Below are 14,778 nucleotides of genomic sequence, written 5' to 3'. Positions count from 1 at the left end.
GCTTCCCATTCTTGATGAGAAGAATGAAGAAGTCGCGTTTGTTCTGTTCCACCAGAAGCAAGCAGAGCAGCGAAAGATTGTGACTCTTTAGCTAGGCGTTGATTTGACTAGAAATCCACGTGTTTCAAAGTCAAATACTAATCTTCTGCCTCACATGAGGCGCCCTACGAACCATTTATGAGATAAATGAAGAAATTATAATCGATCACGACGCAGGAAGATATTATCTGACTTCATCAAGATTCGGTTCTCTTCTACAAGTCTGCTGCGTCGTAACCAACTCAATTATACCTCGAGAGCAAGTCAAATACTAATCCATTATATAGACATGCTTGGAGGTGAAAAATTCAATTAAATCGATCATCGAATTTAAAATTTTAATTCAGATATATCAAAATTTTAATTATTTTTTTTAAAATTGATCAATTCAATTTAATTTTGATTTTAAAATTTTTTATTTAATTAAATTAAATTAATCAAAATAAAAAATAATTTTTAAATTAATAAATTTATAAATCTTAATTAATTGATAAATTTTTTATAATATTTAAAAATTTTAATTATTTCAATTAATTCGATTGTTCCGGCTCGTTACCACCCAGCCAAATTAAAGGGATAAGGATAACGACCAATTCCCCAAACTTGGCCCCCCTAAAAACCTGCATATTAATGCACCGGACCGTTAGATGAAGATCGGTAAATCTGAACCCTTGATATTCGAAAACCTTCAAAAGATTATCCTTACCATGTCAACAACCAATCAGATGCGCCGATCTCCACAAATAACGCTCCCCCTGGTATTATATAAACCCTGCAGGTATGAAGGAAAAGGGGGCCTCTCTCTCTCTTTCTCTTTATTTCTCTCAATTTTATACACGCATATATTTCTTCTATTTCGGCTCTAACTTGAGCGTCGGAGTGGCTTGCCGGGGTCCCCCGGCACCATTCTAACCCTCCCTTTTTCTTAGTGATTTTCAGGTCCCCTCTCCTGGCGATTCTTTCCGAGGAGCACAGTTCTGATCTGGCGTATAAATCATCCACGGCGAATTTTGGCCGGAACATTTTGGCGCCGTCTGTGGGAAAACTGAGCTGAGACGCTGGGTGATTACACCGGAAGAACCAGTAATAATCACGGCTCCATCGGAAAGAAAAGCTATGATAAGTATCATCTTTCTAAATTTTTCTCATTGATCTTCCTAACGACGACAAAAAACCTTCCATCCTCTGGAAAAATTTAATTTAGCCTCCTGCTTACTAATGTTATCTCTTCCTGCCGTCAAACAAACCTAGGTCTAATGTTATCACTTTCCGCCGTCAAGCAAACCTAAGCTCCTTCAAAATACCCAAATTGCCCATATGGGATCAAACCTTTTTTATGTTTCCTCTCAAATTTACATGCAAAGCCTGAGATTGATTTAGTCATTTGGGCTACGATGCATGTGCCACCATTGCTTCAATTAATGCTAAGAGGCCCCACAAACTGTGACAAAAGTTGGAGACAACAGAGCCACCTTTTCCTAATGTCGTGATTCAATCAGACATGGAAGAGCATTATAATTAGGAATGCAGGGAAAGTTCGACCAGAACTAATTATGCATTATAATTAGGGAGACAACAGAGCCACCTCGACCCCCCTTTACAATCCTTTCATTGATTTACTAAATATGCATTATAATTATTACTTACTTTTTATCAATTCAATTTTGGAAAATCAGGAATGGTGTTGAATCGGAAACTATTATGTCGTGATTCAAGCTGGACCGCTTTGCTGGCCAGAACTTATTTCCTATTGAACAGCTTGGACATCTCAAGGAATTCCTCGCCGACGCGGAGAACAAGATGTGGCTCCCTGAGCTCCTACATTATGACATCAAATATGTTCCTTGCTTTGTTCTCCTGGATAAACATGGAAGAGCATTAGCTAAGACAGGAGTTCCTGCCAGTCGATTACATGTCATTGCAGGAAGTTTTTCGTTGTCATCTTCTAGTGCTGCAGGGAAAGTTCGATCACCGTCTCACCTGGCGCGACGCCATCACCTACACCAAGCACGCCTGCCGCAGGACTGTCACCACCATGGACGTCGTCCATGCCCTAAGCACCAGGGCTGCACTCTCTACGGTTTCGGCGACTGAGCCCTCTTCTGGGACGACTCCAGGTTCTCGACGTCAAGATGCAGCTCCACAAAAATTTTGTTACAGGACTCGCAAGAGGAATGCAACGCACGATTCAAGAAATAGAAGCAAAGGACCACTCACCCTTTGCAAATCCGTGAGGAAGATAGCGACACTTGATGTTGCAAGGTCCATTCTACTTCCAAGAAACTCCATTTGACGGATGAGGATCAATTTATAATCTCATGGAATGCGCATCAAACAAGATAAGTCATTCATTTTTCGTGACCTTATTTATTTTTGTGACAATCACTCAATAGTCGATATATTTGGTGGATAAAATAATTTTCATATCTATAGTCAGTATAAACATATCTATCATGATTATCTTTTGACTAAACTATCAGATACATATTTCTAGAGAGCTACATGTTAAAATTTTCTTTCATTTTTCCTATGTGAATTTCATCACTTCCTATATGTTTCGGCTTTTCATTTGCCAGCATCAATTTTTAACATAGTCCGGCAAATTAACAGCCAATCACAGGTCGGAACTCCGAGCTCCGTGCTCGATGACCTTTCGAGCTCCGTGCTCGATGAATTAGCCTTACGACAGGCTGAATTCCGAGCCCCGTGCTCGATGAATTAGCCTTATGACAGGCTGGATTCCGAGCTCCACGCCCGATGACCTTCCGAGCTCATTAGCCTACCTCATGACCTGGTCCCGAGCTCACTAGCCGACCTCATAACTTGGTCCCGAGCTCATTAGCCTACCTCATGACTTGGTCCCGAGCTCATTAGCCTACCTCATAACTTGGTCCCGAGCTCATTAGCCTACCTCATGACCTGGTCCCGAGCTCATTAGCCTACCTCATGACCTGGTCCCGAGCTCATTAGCCAACCTCATAACTTGGTCCCAAGCTCATTAGCCTACCTCATGACTTGGTCCCGAGCTCATTAGCCTACCTCATGACTTGGTCCCGAGCTCATTAGCCTACCTCATAACTTGGTCCCGAGCTCATTAGCCTACCTCATGACTTGGTCCCGAGCTCACTAGCCGACCTCATAACTTGGTCCCGAGCTCATTAGCCTACCTCATGACCTGGTCCCGAGCTCATTAGCCTACCTCATGACTTGGTCCCGAGCTCATTAGCCAACCTCATAACTTGGTCCCGAGCTCATTAGCCTACCTCATAACTTGGTCCCGAGCTCATTAGCCTACCTCATGACCTGGTCCCGAGCCGACCTCATAACTTGGTCCCGAGCTCATTAGCCTACCTCATGACCTGGTCCCGAGCTCATTGGCCTACCTCAAAACTTGGTCTCCATCTCACTAGCTGACTTGGTTTCCTTAGCTAACCCATAAAAGATATAGACAATAACCAAGTTCCCAAACTTGGTCCTCGATAATCTCGCCCACTTGGGCGCATCACCGTCAGATGAAGATTGTCAACCCTGGATACGTGGAAACCATCAAGATCATCATCACCGCACATAGCGCACTAACAGCCAATCTCAGGCGTTCAGATCAGGGGACCCCCGCAGTTGTTCCTTTTCAGCTTCTTGTTGTCGGTGGAAACTAAAGTTATATTATTCATTTGCATCACACCAAAGGAATATTCTTCTGCTTCTATTGTTTTGGTTGCAGGGAAGGTGCACATCACAGCGAGGGAGTCGGTCCTCATCAACCAAAGCCGAACTAGGGGCTGCTACGGCCACCATGGAGATGGTTTCTCATCTCCTCTCTCGATCCCGACAGTTATAGGCTGGATCCCGAGCTCCGCGCTCGATGACCTTCCGAGCTTCGCGACCTGCCGAGCTCCGCGCTCGATGACCTTCCGAGCTTCGCACTCGCTGACCTTCCAAGCTTCGCGCTCGATGATCTTCCGAGCTTCGCACTCGCTGACCTTCCAAGCTTCGCACTCGATGATCTTCCGAGCTCCGCTGGCCAAGGCCTTGGCGCACCACCCACCTGCGGCCTTACTACATCTAAAAGGGCAGTATCTGTTCATTTCTGATATTTTCGCAATTAATGTGCATTTATTGTCACTACTTACTCATAACAATCATCCCTAATGCATCTCAGTTTCCTCAATAAAAGGCTGCCTCCGAACTCGCTTGGTTCCAGAACCGATGATCCCATCCCGAGCTCCGCTAGCCAAGGCCCTGGCGCACCACCCGCCTGCGGCCTTACTACATCTAAAAGGGCAGTATCTGTTCCTTTCTGATATTTTCGCATTGGATATGCATTTTTTATCGCTATTTGCTAATTACAAGTATCCCTGATGCCTTTCAGTTTCTTCAATAAAAGGCTGCCTCCGAGCCCGCTTGGTTTCAGAGCTGAAGACTTCGAGCTCTATGCTTAACTCCATCCTGAGATTCCGCACTCAATGGAGGTAGGGACCTGCTCCCTAGGCATGCTCAACTCCATCCCTAGAGATTCCGCACTCAATGGAGGTCGGGATCCGTTCCCGCTATGCCTTTCTACAGGCCCTCGAGCTCCATGCTTAACTCCATCCTGAGATTCCGCACTCAATGGAGGTAGGGACCTGCTCCCTAGGCATGCTCAACTCCATCTTGAGATTCCGCACTCAATGGAGGTCGGGATCCGTTCCCGCTATGCCTTTCTACAGGCCCCCGAGCTCTATGCTTAACTCCATCCTGAGATTCCGCACTCAATGGAGGTAGGGACCTGCTCCCTAGGCATGCTCAACTCCATCTTGAGATTCCGCACTCAATGGAGGTCGGGATCCGTTCCCGCTATGCCTTTCTACAGGCCCCCGAGCTCCATGCTTAACTCCATCCTGAGATTCCGCCGCACTCAATGGAGGTAGGGACCTGCTCCCTAGGCATGCTCAACTCCATCTTGAGATTCCGCACTCAATGGAGGTCGGGATCCGTTCCCGCTATGCCTTTCTACAGGCCCTCGAGCTCCATGCTTAACTCCATCCTGAGATTCCGCACTCAATGGAGGTAGGGACCTGCTCCCTAGGCATGCTCAACTCCATCTTGAGATTCCGCACTCAATGGAGGTCGGGATCCGTTCCCGCTATGCCTTTCTACAGGCCCCCGAGCTCCATGCTTAACTCCATCCTGAGATTCCGCACTCAATGGAGGTAGGGACCTGCTCCCTAGGCATGCTCAACTCCATCTTGAGATTCCGCACTCAATGGAGGTCGGGATCCGTTCCCGCTATGCCTTTCTACAGGCCCCCGAGCTCCATGCTTAACTCCATCCTGAGATTCCGCACTCAATGGAGGTAGGGACCTGCTCCCTAGGCATGCTCAACTCCATCTTGAGATTCCGCACTCAATGGAGGTCGAGATCCGTTCCCGCTATGCCTTTCTACAGGCCCTCGAGCTCCATGCCTTTCTACAGGCACTCAATGAGCTCCATGCTTAATGCTCAACCCATCCTGAGATTCCGCACTCAATGGAGGTAGGGACCTGCTCCCTAGGCATGCTCATGCTTACTCCATCTTGAGATTCCGCACTCAATGGAGGTCGGGATCCGCTCCCTCATTCGGCCTTACCACAGGCACTCCGAGCTCCCTCTAACACGGCCTCGACCTCATTCGGCCGCTTACCTCATTCTCGGCCTCGACCTCACTCGGCCGCCTACCTCATTCGGCCTCGACCTCGGGATTCGACCTCATTCGGCCGACCTCTCCTCATTCGGCCTCGACCTTACCTCATTCGGCCGCTTACCTCATTCGGCCTCGACCTCATTCGGCCGCTTACCTCATTCGGCCTCGACCTCATTCGGCCGCCTACCTTACTCGGCCTCCTCGCTCGGCCGCCTCGCTTCATTCGGCCTCGGCCTTCACTCGGCCTTGACCTCATTCGGCCGACCTCATTCGGCCGCTTACCTTATTCGGCCTCGACCTCATTCGGCCGCTTACCTCATTCGGCCTCGACCTCATTCGGCCGCCTACCTCGGCGACTCGACCTCATTCGGCCTTGACCTCATTCGGCCGCTCTCCTCATTCGGCCTCGACCTCATTCGGCCGCTTACCTCATTCGGCCTCGACCTCATTCGGCCGCTTACTTCACCTCGGCCTCGACCTCATTCGGCCGCCTACCTTACTCGGCCTCGACCTCATTCGGCCGCTTACCTCACTCGGCCTCGACCTCATTCGGCCGCCTACGGCCTCTTACTCGGCCTTGACCTCATTCGGCCGCTTACCTCACTCGGCCTCGACCTCATTGGCCGCTTACCTCATTCGGCCTTGACCTCATTCGGCCGCTCTCGACCTCATTCGGCCGGCCTCGACCTCATTCGGCCGACCTCGACCTCATTCGGGCCGACCTCGGCCTCGACCTCATTCGGCCGCCTACCTCACTCGGCCTCGACCTCATTCGGCCGCTTACTACCTCACTCGGCCTCGACCTCGATTCGGCCGCTTACCTTATTCGGCCTCGACCTCATTCGGCCGCTTACCTCACTCGGCCTCGACCTCGGCTCGGTCGCTTACCTTATTCGGCCTTGACCTCATTCGGCCGCCTCACCTTATTCGGCCTCGACCTCATTCGGCCGCTTACCTCACTCGGCCTCGACCTCATTCGGCCGCTTACCTCACTCGGCCTCGACCTCATTCGGCCGCCTACCTCATTCGGCCGACCTCATTCGGCCGCCTTACACGGCCTCGACCTCATTCGGCCTCGACCTCATTCGGCCGCTTACCTCATTCGGCCTCGACCTCACTCGGCCGCCTACCTCATTCGGCCTTGACCTCATTCGGCCGCTTACCTCATTCGGCCTCGACCTCATTCGGCCGCTTACCTCACCTTGACCTCCGCTTACCTCATTCGGCCGACCTCGACCTCATTCGGCCGCCTACCTTATTCGGCCTCGACCTCATTCGGCCGCTCGACCTCGACCTCATTCGGCCGACCTCGACCTTATTCGGCCGACCTCGACCTCATTCGGCCGCTTACCTTATTCGGCCTCGACCTCATTCGGCCGCCTACCTTATTCGGCCGGCCTCGACCTCATTCGGCCGCCTACCTCATTCGGCCGGCCTCGACCTCATTCGGCCGCTTACCTCACTCGGCTGGACCTCGCCTACCTCATTCGGCCTCGACCTCATTCGGCCGCTTACCTCGGGCCTGACCTCATTCGGCCGCTTACCTCATTCGGCCGACCTCGACTCACTCGGCCGCCTACCTCATTCGGCCTTGACCTCATTCGGCCGCTTACTCATTCGGCCTTGACCTCGGCCTCGGCCTCACCTCATTCGGCCGCTTACCTCATTCGGCCTTGACCTCATTCGGCCGCTTACCTCATTCGGCCGACCTCGACTCGACCTCATTCGGCCTCATTCGGCCTACCTTACCTCATTCGGCCTCGACCTCATTCGGCCGCTCTACCTCATTCGGCCTCGACCTCATTCGGCCGCCTACCTCACTCGGCCTCAACCTCATTCGGCCGACCTCGACCTCATTCGGTCGCCTCGACCTCATTCGGCCGCTTACGGGCCTCGACCTCATTCGGCCGCTTACCTCACTCGGCCTCGATCTCATTCGGCCGCTTACCTCACTCGGCCTCGATCTCATTCGGCCGCTTACCTCACTCGGCCTCGACCTCATTCGGCCTCGACCTCACTCGGCCGCTTACCTCATTCGGCCTCCGACCTCACTCGGCCGCTTACCTCATTCGGCCTCGACCTCATTCGGCCGACCTCGACCTCGTTCGGCCGCTCATCTTACTCGGCCTTGACCTCATTCGGCCGCTTACTGCCTCACTTGGCCTCTACATCGGTCTCACCCGACCGCTCTGTCACTCAACAACCCGGCAACTCTGCCGCTCTATCAACTCCTCCACTCATCCAAATCTTTCAGCCACTCATCCCGACTATCTCGTCTCGGCTACCTCAAATTAGGCACCTCATCCTAACAGCTCATCACCAATATGGTAAGAGAGACGATTAGATCAGTATACATAGTCCAGTCAGTCGGACTACGCCTCCTTCGACTAGACTTGGAGGGGAGGCTTGTGTTCCGGCTCGTTACCACCCAGCCAAATTAAAGGGATAAGGATAACGACCAATTCCCCAAACTTGGCCCCCCTAAAAACCTGCATATTAATGCACCGGACCGTTAGATGAAGATCAGTAAATCTGAACCCTTGATATTCGAAAACCTTCAAAAGATTATCCTTACCATGTCAACAACCAATCAGATGCGCCGATCTCCACAAATAACGCTCCCCCTGGTATTATATAAACCCTGCAGGTATGAAGGAAAAGGGGGCCTCTCTCTCTTTCTCTTTATTTCTCTCAATTTTATACACGCATATATTTCTTCTATTTCGGCTCTAACTTGAGCGTCGGAGTGGCTTGCCGGGGTCCCCCGGCACCATTCTAACCCTCCCTTTTTCTTAGTGATTTTCAGGTCCCCCTCTTTTGGCGATTCTTTCCGGGGAGCACAGTTCTGATCTGGCGTATAAATCATCCACGGCGAATTTTTAACAATATCATTTTGATAGCCGGAACATGTGATCATTTTACTTTTTTTTTATTTTTAAATTATTATTTTATCATCAATTTTGCTATTTCATAAACATAGTATTTATTGTTTTCCGCATGTACATTTACTTTGCATTGATATTAAGATGTACTATGTTTTTGTAACAGTGGATCAACAGTTGTTAACGTGAACGTCGTCTGGAAAGTCCGGGAAGTAAGTGTGATTTCTGAGCGGCCGAGGAATGGACGAGGATTCTAGCGAGACCCTGGCCCTTGATACTCACGTAGAACCTAGCTAGTGTCGTTGATGACCTTCAATTGACTCGGTGGGAGGAGATGAAACTGTAAAAAAAGACAAAAGTATGCATGGTAGTGACCACCTACCTGATGGGCCCGACGCGCAATCCTCGGCTCGATGCGAATTCAATGTGTTCACAATCGCGCATTCAGCATGGTTTGCTTTTCGATTTGCCTATTCATTACAGAAGTAATTGCCTATATCAATGCTTCTTAATTGCTGGCAGGACAAAAAAAAAATTTAATTCGCATTAAATAATCAAATCTATATACGCCGTGAGTAGTATTATTACGCACAAGGAAGATATACTTAGGAAATAAAGAAATAAATGTGCTTCTGTTGCCATAACTTTCCGTTAACGTGATCATCCGTCCACTGCCAATGTTGCTGGACGCACATGTACCCGGCTAGCGATTCATCCCATTTAAGACGTCAATTATTACAATCAAAATTTTATTATATATATATATATATATATATATATATATTAAAATGTTTTATGTCTGCTCTTGTTGCGCCTTGCTGATCTTTCAAGACTCGATTCGGCAATTTAATTCGGCTAAGAAAATGGAGGCCACAGTAAATGCGCGATCGCGCTGGATCGGTAGGGCAGCAGATTGAGTTATCATGCCTGTCCTTTGGTCTGTGGGTGTGTCTATACGGACCATCTATATAGATGGAACATTATTTTTTTTTGCTAATTTCCATATGAAAATTGATTAATTTTTTTATTTTTTTTTCTAGCTAGCGTAGTGACTTAAATGGGTATGAGTTATTGCTTTGTCGAATGAGGCGCCCGCCTGGCTCTGTTCCGGTGGGCATTAATGCGGCGCGAGGTGTGTGATGAGTACGATAACGTACTCAATAAAAGACACGAGGAGAATAATGGCAATAATGAACGGTCAGTGCCATGAAAGAGACCACGTTGGATGAATTTATGAGCGGAAACACCGCCGGAAACGACCTATTTTTTATATGTTTTTCCCAAATACCACGCTCTACAATAATCCAATTACACCAAAAGTTACGCATCTTGTTTCCCGGGTATTTTCCAGTCATATTACTGGAGCACCTCCCGGGTCTCAATGCCGCAGTACCCAAGCCAGAGGCAATAGTGCGGCAGCAATAGTTTGATTAAATTGAAGCGACTTTTATCGAGTATAACTAATTTTGATTATATTATTAAAAACTTAATATAAAAATATTTTATATATAATATTTTTAATTAAATTGAATTGATTTGAACTATTATAATAACGCTGAAATAAAATAAAAATATTTTCAGTATGAAAAATGTGGCAAGTCTTTCAAATTTTTTTTTAAATTAATTAAAAAGATATTCTATCTTATTTTTCATATCAAAACTATGTTGTTTTAACCCTATCATAGCAGTTCCAAGTAGTTGCAATGTGTTAAAATAAAATATATTTTTTAATTTAACTTAACTAAAAATACTATAGTTTGAAAAATTTTATATAAGAATTCTTTTATTAGATTGGTTAAAATTATTTAAATTTAAATTAAATTATTTTAATTTGATCAAAATTATTATAATAAAATTTCATAACAGAAATTCTTAACAGTATCCCCTCATGTGATGCAGAGGGGATAATTCAATTTCGAAGTCGACTTTGTGTTCCAGAGCAGCATCCGGTTAAAGATGAATTGCTGCATGAGGCACATGATTCGAGGTTTGTGATATATCCGGGTGGTACTCGTATGTATCGAGACCTTAAGCGCCTCTATTGGTGGAACGGCATGAAGAGAGACATTGCAGATTTTATTGCGAGGTGTTTAGTTTGTCAGCAGGTGAAGGCTGAACACCAGAGATCAACCGAATTATTTCAGAAGATACCATTGCCTGAGTGGAAGTGGGAGCACATCACTATGGATTTCGTTACTGGCTTGCCCAAGACCCAGAAGGGACATGATGCGATTTGGGTAATCATCGATCGGTTAACCAAATCCGCTCATTTCCTTCCGATACATCGGATAGATTCACTGGATCGTCTAGTCGACATTTATTGCCGAGAGATTATCAGATTACACGGTGTACCTGCTAATATTATTTCTGATAGAGATCCGCGGTTTATCTCCCGATTTTGGTAGAGTTTGCAGCAGGCATTAGACACAGAGCTTCACTTCAGCACAACATTCCATCTGCAGACAGACGGTCAGTCAGAGCGCACTATCCAGACTCTTGAGGACTTATTACGAGCGTGTGTTATGGATTTCGGTGGCAGCTGGGAGGATCACTTACATTTAGTGGAGTTTGCATATAATAATAGCTACCATTCTACTATTCAGATGGCTCCATTTGAGGCATTGTATGGTAGACCCTGTCGATCTCCGGTATTGTGGGAGGAGGTCGGTGAGTGACAATTATTGAGTCCGCAAAGTATACAGCACGAGGCCGAGCTTGTACGAGATATCCGACGTCGTATGTCAGAGGATTAGGATAGATAGAAAAGTTATGCGGATCGGAGACGTCGGCCATTAGAGTTCTCTATGGGCGACCACATGTTTTTGCGAGTTTCACCCACGAAAGGGGTGAAGAGGTTCGGATTGAAAAGAAAGCTGGCTCCATGCTACATTGGTCCCTTTGAGATACTAGAGCGGATTGGCGAGGTGGCATACCGCCTGGCACTACCGTCGACACTTGCGGGTGTACATAGCATATTTCATGTTTCTATGCTGCGGAAATACGTATCTCATCCTTCGCATGTTATGAAGGAACTACCTGTTCCTCTCCAGCTGGACGCGATTTATGAGGAGATTCCTGTGCGGATTCTTGGCCAAAGGGAGCGACAGTTGCAGAATAAAACCATTCGACTTGTGAAAGTCGGATGGCAGCATCATTCTGATGAGGAGGCTACATGGGAGCTGGAGGATGTTATCCGAGCTCGATATCCCCATCTATTTGCTTGAGGTATGATTTTAATTTTCATCATGTTTCTGAATTGTAGGTTGAAGTTAATAAATTTGGGGACCAAATTTTTTTTAGTGGGGGAGAATGTAAAATATCAAAAAATATTAAGGGTTTAATTGTAAATAAACTTGTCTTAGGGGTTTATAGGAAGATTAGGAAATTTATTAAGTTTAGTGGTTTAAGTAAAAACCTAATGCAATTAGGGTTATTAATAGAATTAAAGGATTAATGGATTAAAGATTTAATTGATTATAGGGTTAAAGGGTTAATTGGCTTAATAGGATCCAAAACCCGTTAAGCCACCATTAAAGTCGAACCCGATTAAAGCTTTAGCCGCGACCTCCATTTTCTCCCCAACTGTGACAAACTCCTCTGTTCCATCACCCCTTCCTCTGTTCTTCATCTCTTCATTCCGAATGAGTGATTTCGGGCATGATCTACTGGTGCTAAGGAACGTTGGCGATCAGGGTTGGGTTATTGGAGCTCGATTCTCGCCGGAGGGAGCTTGGATTGGGCGTGGAGGTAGCTCTGAGCGGCGAGTTCATCGGCGAATCAAGAAAGAAGATCGGTAAGATTAATTTAGGTTTTGGTTTCAATCATATTTTGGACTTGGATCTTGTTATAGGGCTTTGAAATCTCCTTTGATTGCTTCGATTTTTCCAATAGATCTGGAATCGGAAGCTTGAATTGGTTTTAGCTGGTCGATGGGATTTCTTGATTTCGGCTGTTGAAGAAGAGGGATCGGTCGGCGGCTTTGTTTGGTTGAGCTAGGGTTTCGGAACCAAGTGGATCTAGGGCAAAGATCTTGAATCGAACCAGAGGTGAGCTCCTCCTTGTTGAACTGATTAAACTGTAAGTGGTTTGAGATCAAGAAGTTTGGGTACTATTCGATTGAAAGTGATCAGTTTCTTGAATTGATCAGGCTTTCGGGTTGGGGAATCAAAGGAGTAAGAAGATTTGAGGATAAGGAACTGATTCTTTCGGAGGTAAGTTTTCCTTGTTAGCTTTCTGTTGATTAGCAACGAGTTGGAGCAATTGGTTGGAGTTATTAGTTTTCGGTTGGAATTTGATTATGTATGGTTCATGGAAATGGTTAGGTAAAGATCAGTATTGTGAATGTGATCTTTAGTGTGGTTAGGATGTTGGATGAATAGGATCTGTTTAGTTAGGATTTGGTTTATGATTAAGGCTAATGGATTAGTCCTATTCTATTTCTGTTAAGAACAATACTTTAATTGATTCGATTCTTTATGGATGGATTGATTAGGTTGGTTGGTTAGCTTAGGTTTGATTCAACCTAAGATTAATTGTGTTAATGGGTTAATATGATTAATTAATTAATTGGTTAACTCATGTTAATAGAAACCTAATGGGTAGATTGGTCTAACCCAAATTGGGTTGATTTGATAGAATTAAACTAACCTTAAGTTTGATTAGGGTTCTTGGATATATCATAGTATTTAGGAAGATTATTATTGTGTTTGTAGGACCCTGAGCGATTCGTGGAGTTCATTATATACGAGGGTATCTGGGGGTTCTATTATTTGACGTGCGAGATATCAGGTGGGTAATTTACTGTATTTGGTCAATACAGTTCTTTTCCGTTTCCAGTGCATTATTCTTTTACAGTTCTTGTAGATTGATACCTTGATTCTATTACTTTCTGTTAATTGTATACTTCTTATGTTACTCATGTTTATATCATGCTTGTCCTTATGTCTGTTGATCTTGGATTATCATTCTTGATTATTGTTTCTATCCTTGAGTTTAGGATTTTTAATTAAATATGTGAAAATTATAATAAAGGTCTTTTAGTTAAATGATAGAAGGGAGTTTGATAAAATAAAATAGAAGAAAAGATTCGTCTTTGCAAGACGAATCCAACAAAATTTATTTGGGTCAATTTGGAAGTCGTTTGATGGCCGAACTAAGCGAACCAAAATTTAATCCGGTTCGATTTGAGAAATTTGACCGGTTTAAACGGGAATTCTTAATCCCGAATTTAGGAGCACTGTGCACTCCTTTTATTTTCGCTCGCCGCTTCCTCTCCGCGCTACCCGCGCCCCCCGAGCCGCGTCCGCCCGCGCGGACTGCGTCCACCGCCGCCCGCTTCCGCCGACGGAAACCCCGGAACGGACCGAGGAGGAGGCTATAAGATGAGCCCGCGACCCAACCCTAACCACCAGCCGCCTCCTCCTCTTCCTCTGCTCGCGTCCGCCGCGACGCGCCGTATCCCCTCTTCTTCCTCTTCCACCGAAGCAGCGCCGGCCTTTCTCCCTTGGGTTGCCACCGCCGCCTGCGACGCCCTCTGCTTAGCACCGTCGCCAGCTCGTCGATTGCCGCCGGCCGCGTGAAGACCAACTCGTCGCCAACCTCCCCTGTTCTTCTTCCTTCCCGAAAGGCCGGAACCCTAGCTACCAGTGCCGCCTCTTTTCTTCTTCAGATCGTTGAGCGCCCTCCTTCACAGTTCACCACCACCACCCGGAGCTAGCTTGATCTAGGACTTCCAATTGAGGTAAGTTGGTTAGAATCTAATTGAATTAGGTTGTACAAGCCGTAGGTTGGTGGGGATTAAGTTTGGTATTTTCATATGTGATTAATCAATTGGAAAGGATGAAGTGATTATTTGATTGTTACCATTATTAGTTTAGGGTTAGGCTGATTAATTTAGATTAATAGTTAATTAAGGTTGGTAAAAGTAAGTAAATGATGTTTGATAAGTAATCTGATTAATTAGATTATAAATATGTTTAATTAACTGGTAAATCAGTTAATTAGTGAAGTTGTTAATCAGTTTAATTAGTAGGTAAATTAGTGAATGACTAGTAATTAATTGTTTTAATAAGTTTAGTGATTAATTAGTTTAATAACAAGTATATATATATTTTAGGTTAAGTTGATATAATTGATTTACTGGTCACCAAGCTATTGACTTTAACATGATAGTTAACCAGAGGGATTTATTTATTCGGA

The sequence above is a fragment of the Curcuma longa genome, chromosome 12 (assembly GCF_044706935.1).
Source record: "Curcuma longa cultivar G26 ecotype Majalengka, Jawa Barat chromosome 12, ITB_CL_G26_1.1, whole genome shotgun sequence".
In the NCBI taxonomy this organism is placed as follows: domain Eukaryota; kingdom Viridiplantae; phylum Streptophyta; class Magnoliopsida; order Zingiberales; family Zingiberaceae; genus Curcuma; species Curcuma longa.
The sequence above is the reverse complement of the archived record's forward strand: the minus strand, read 5'-3'. Positions refer to the sequence as shown.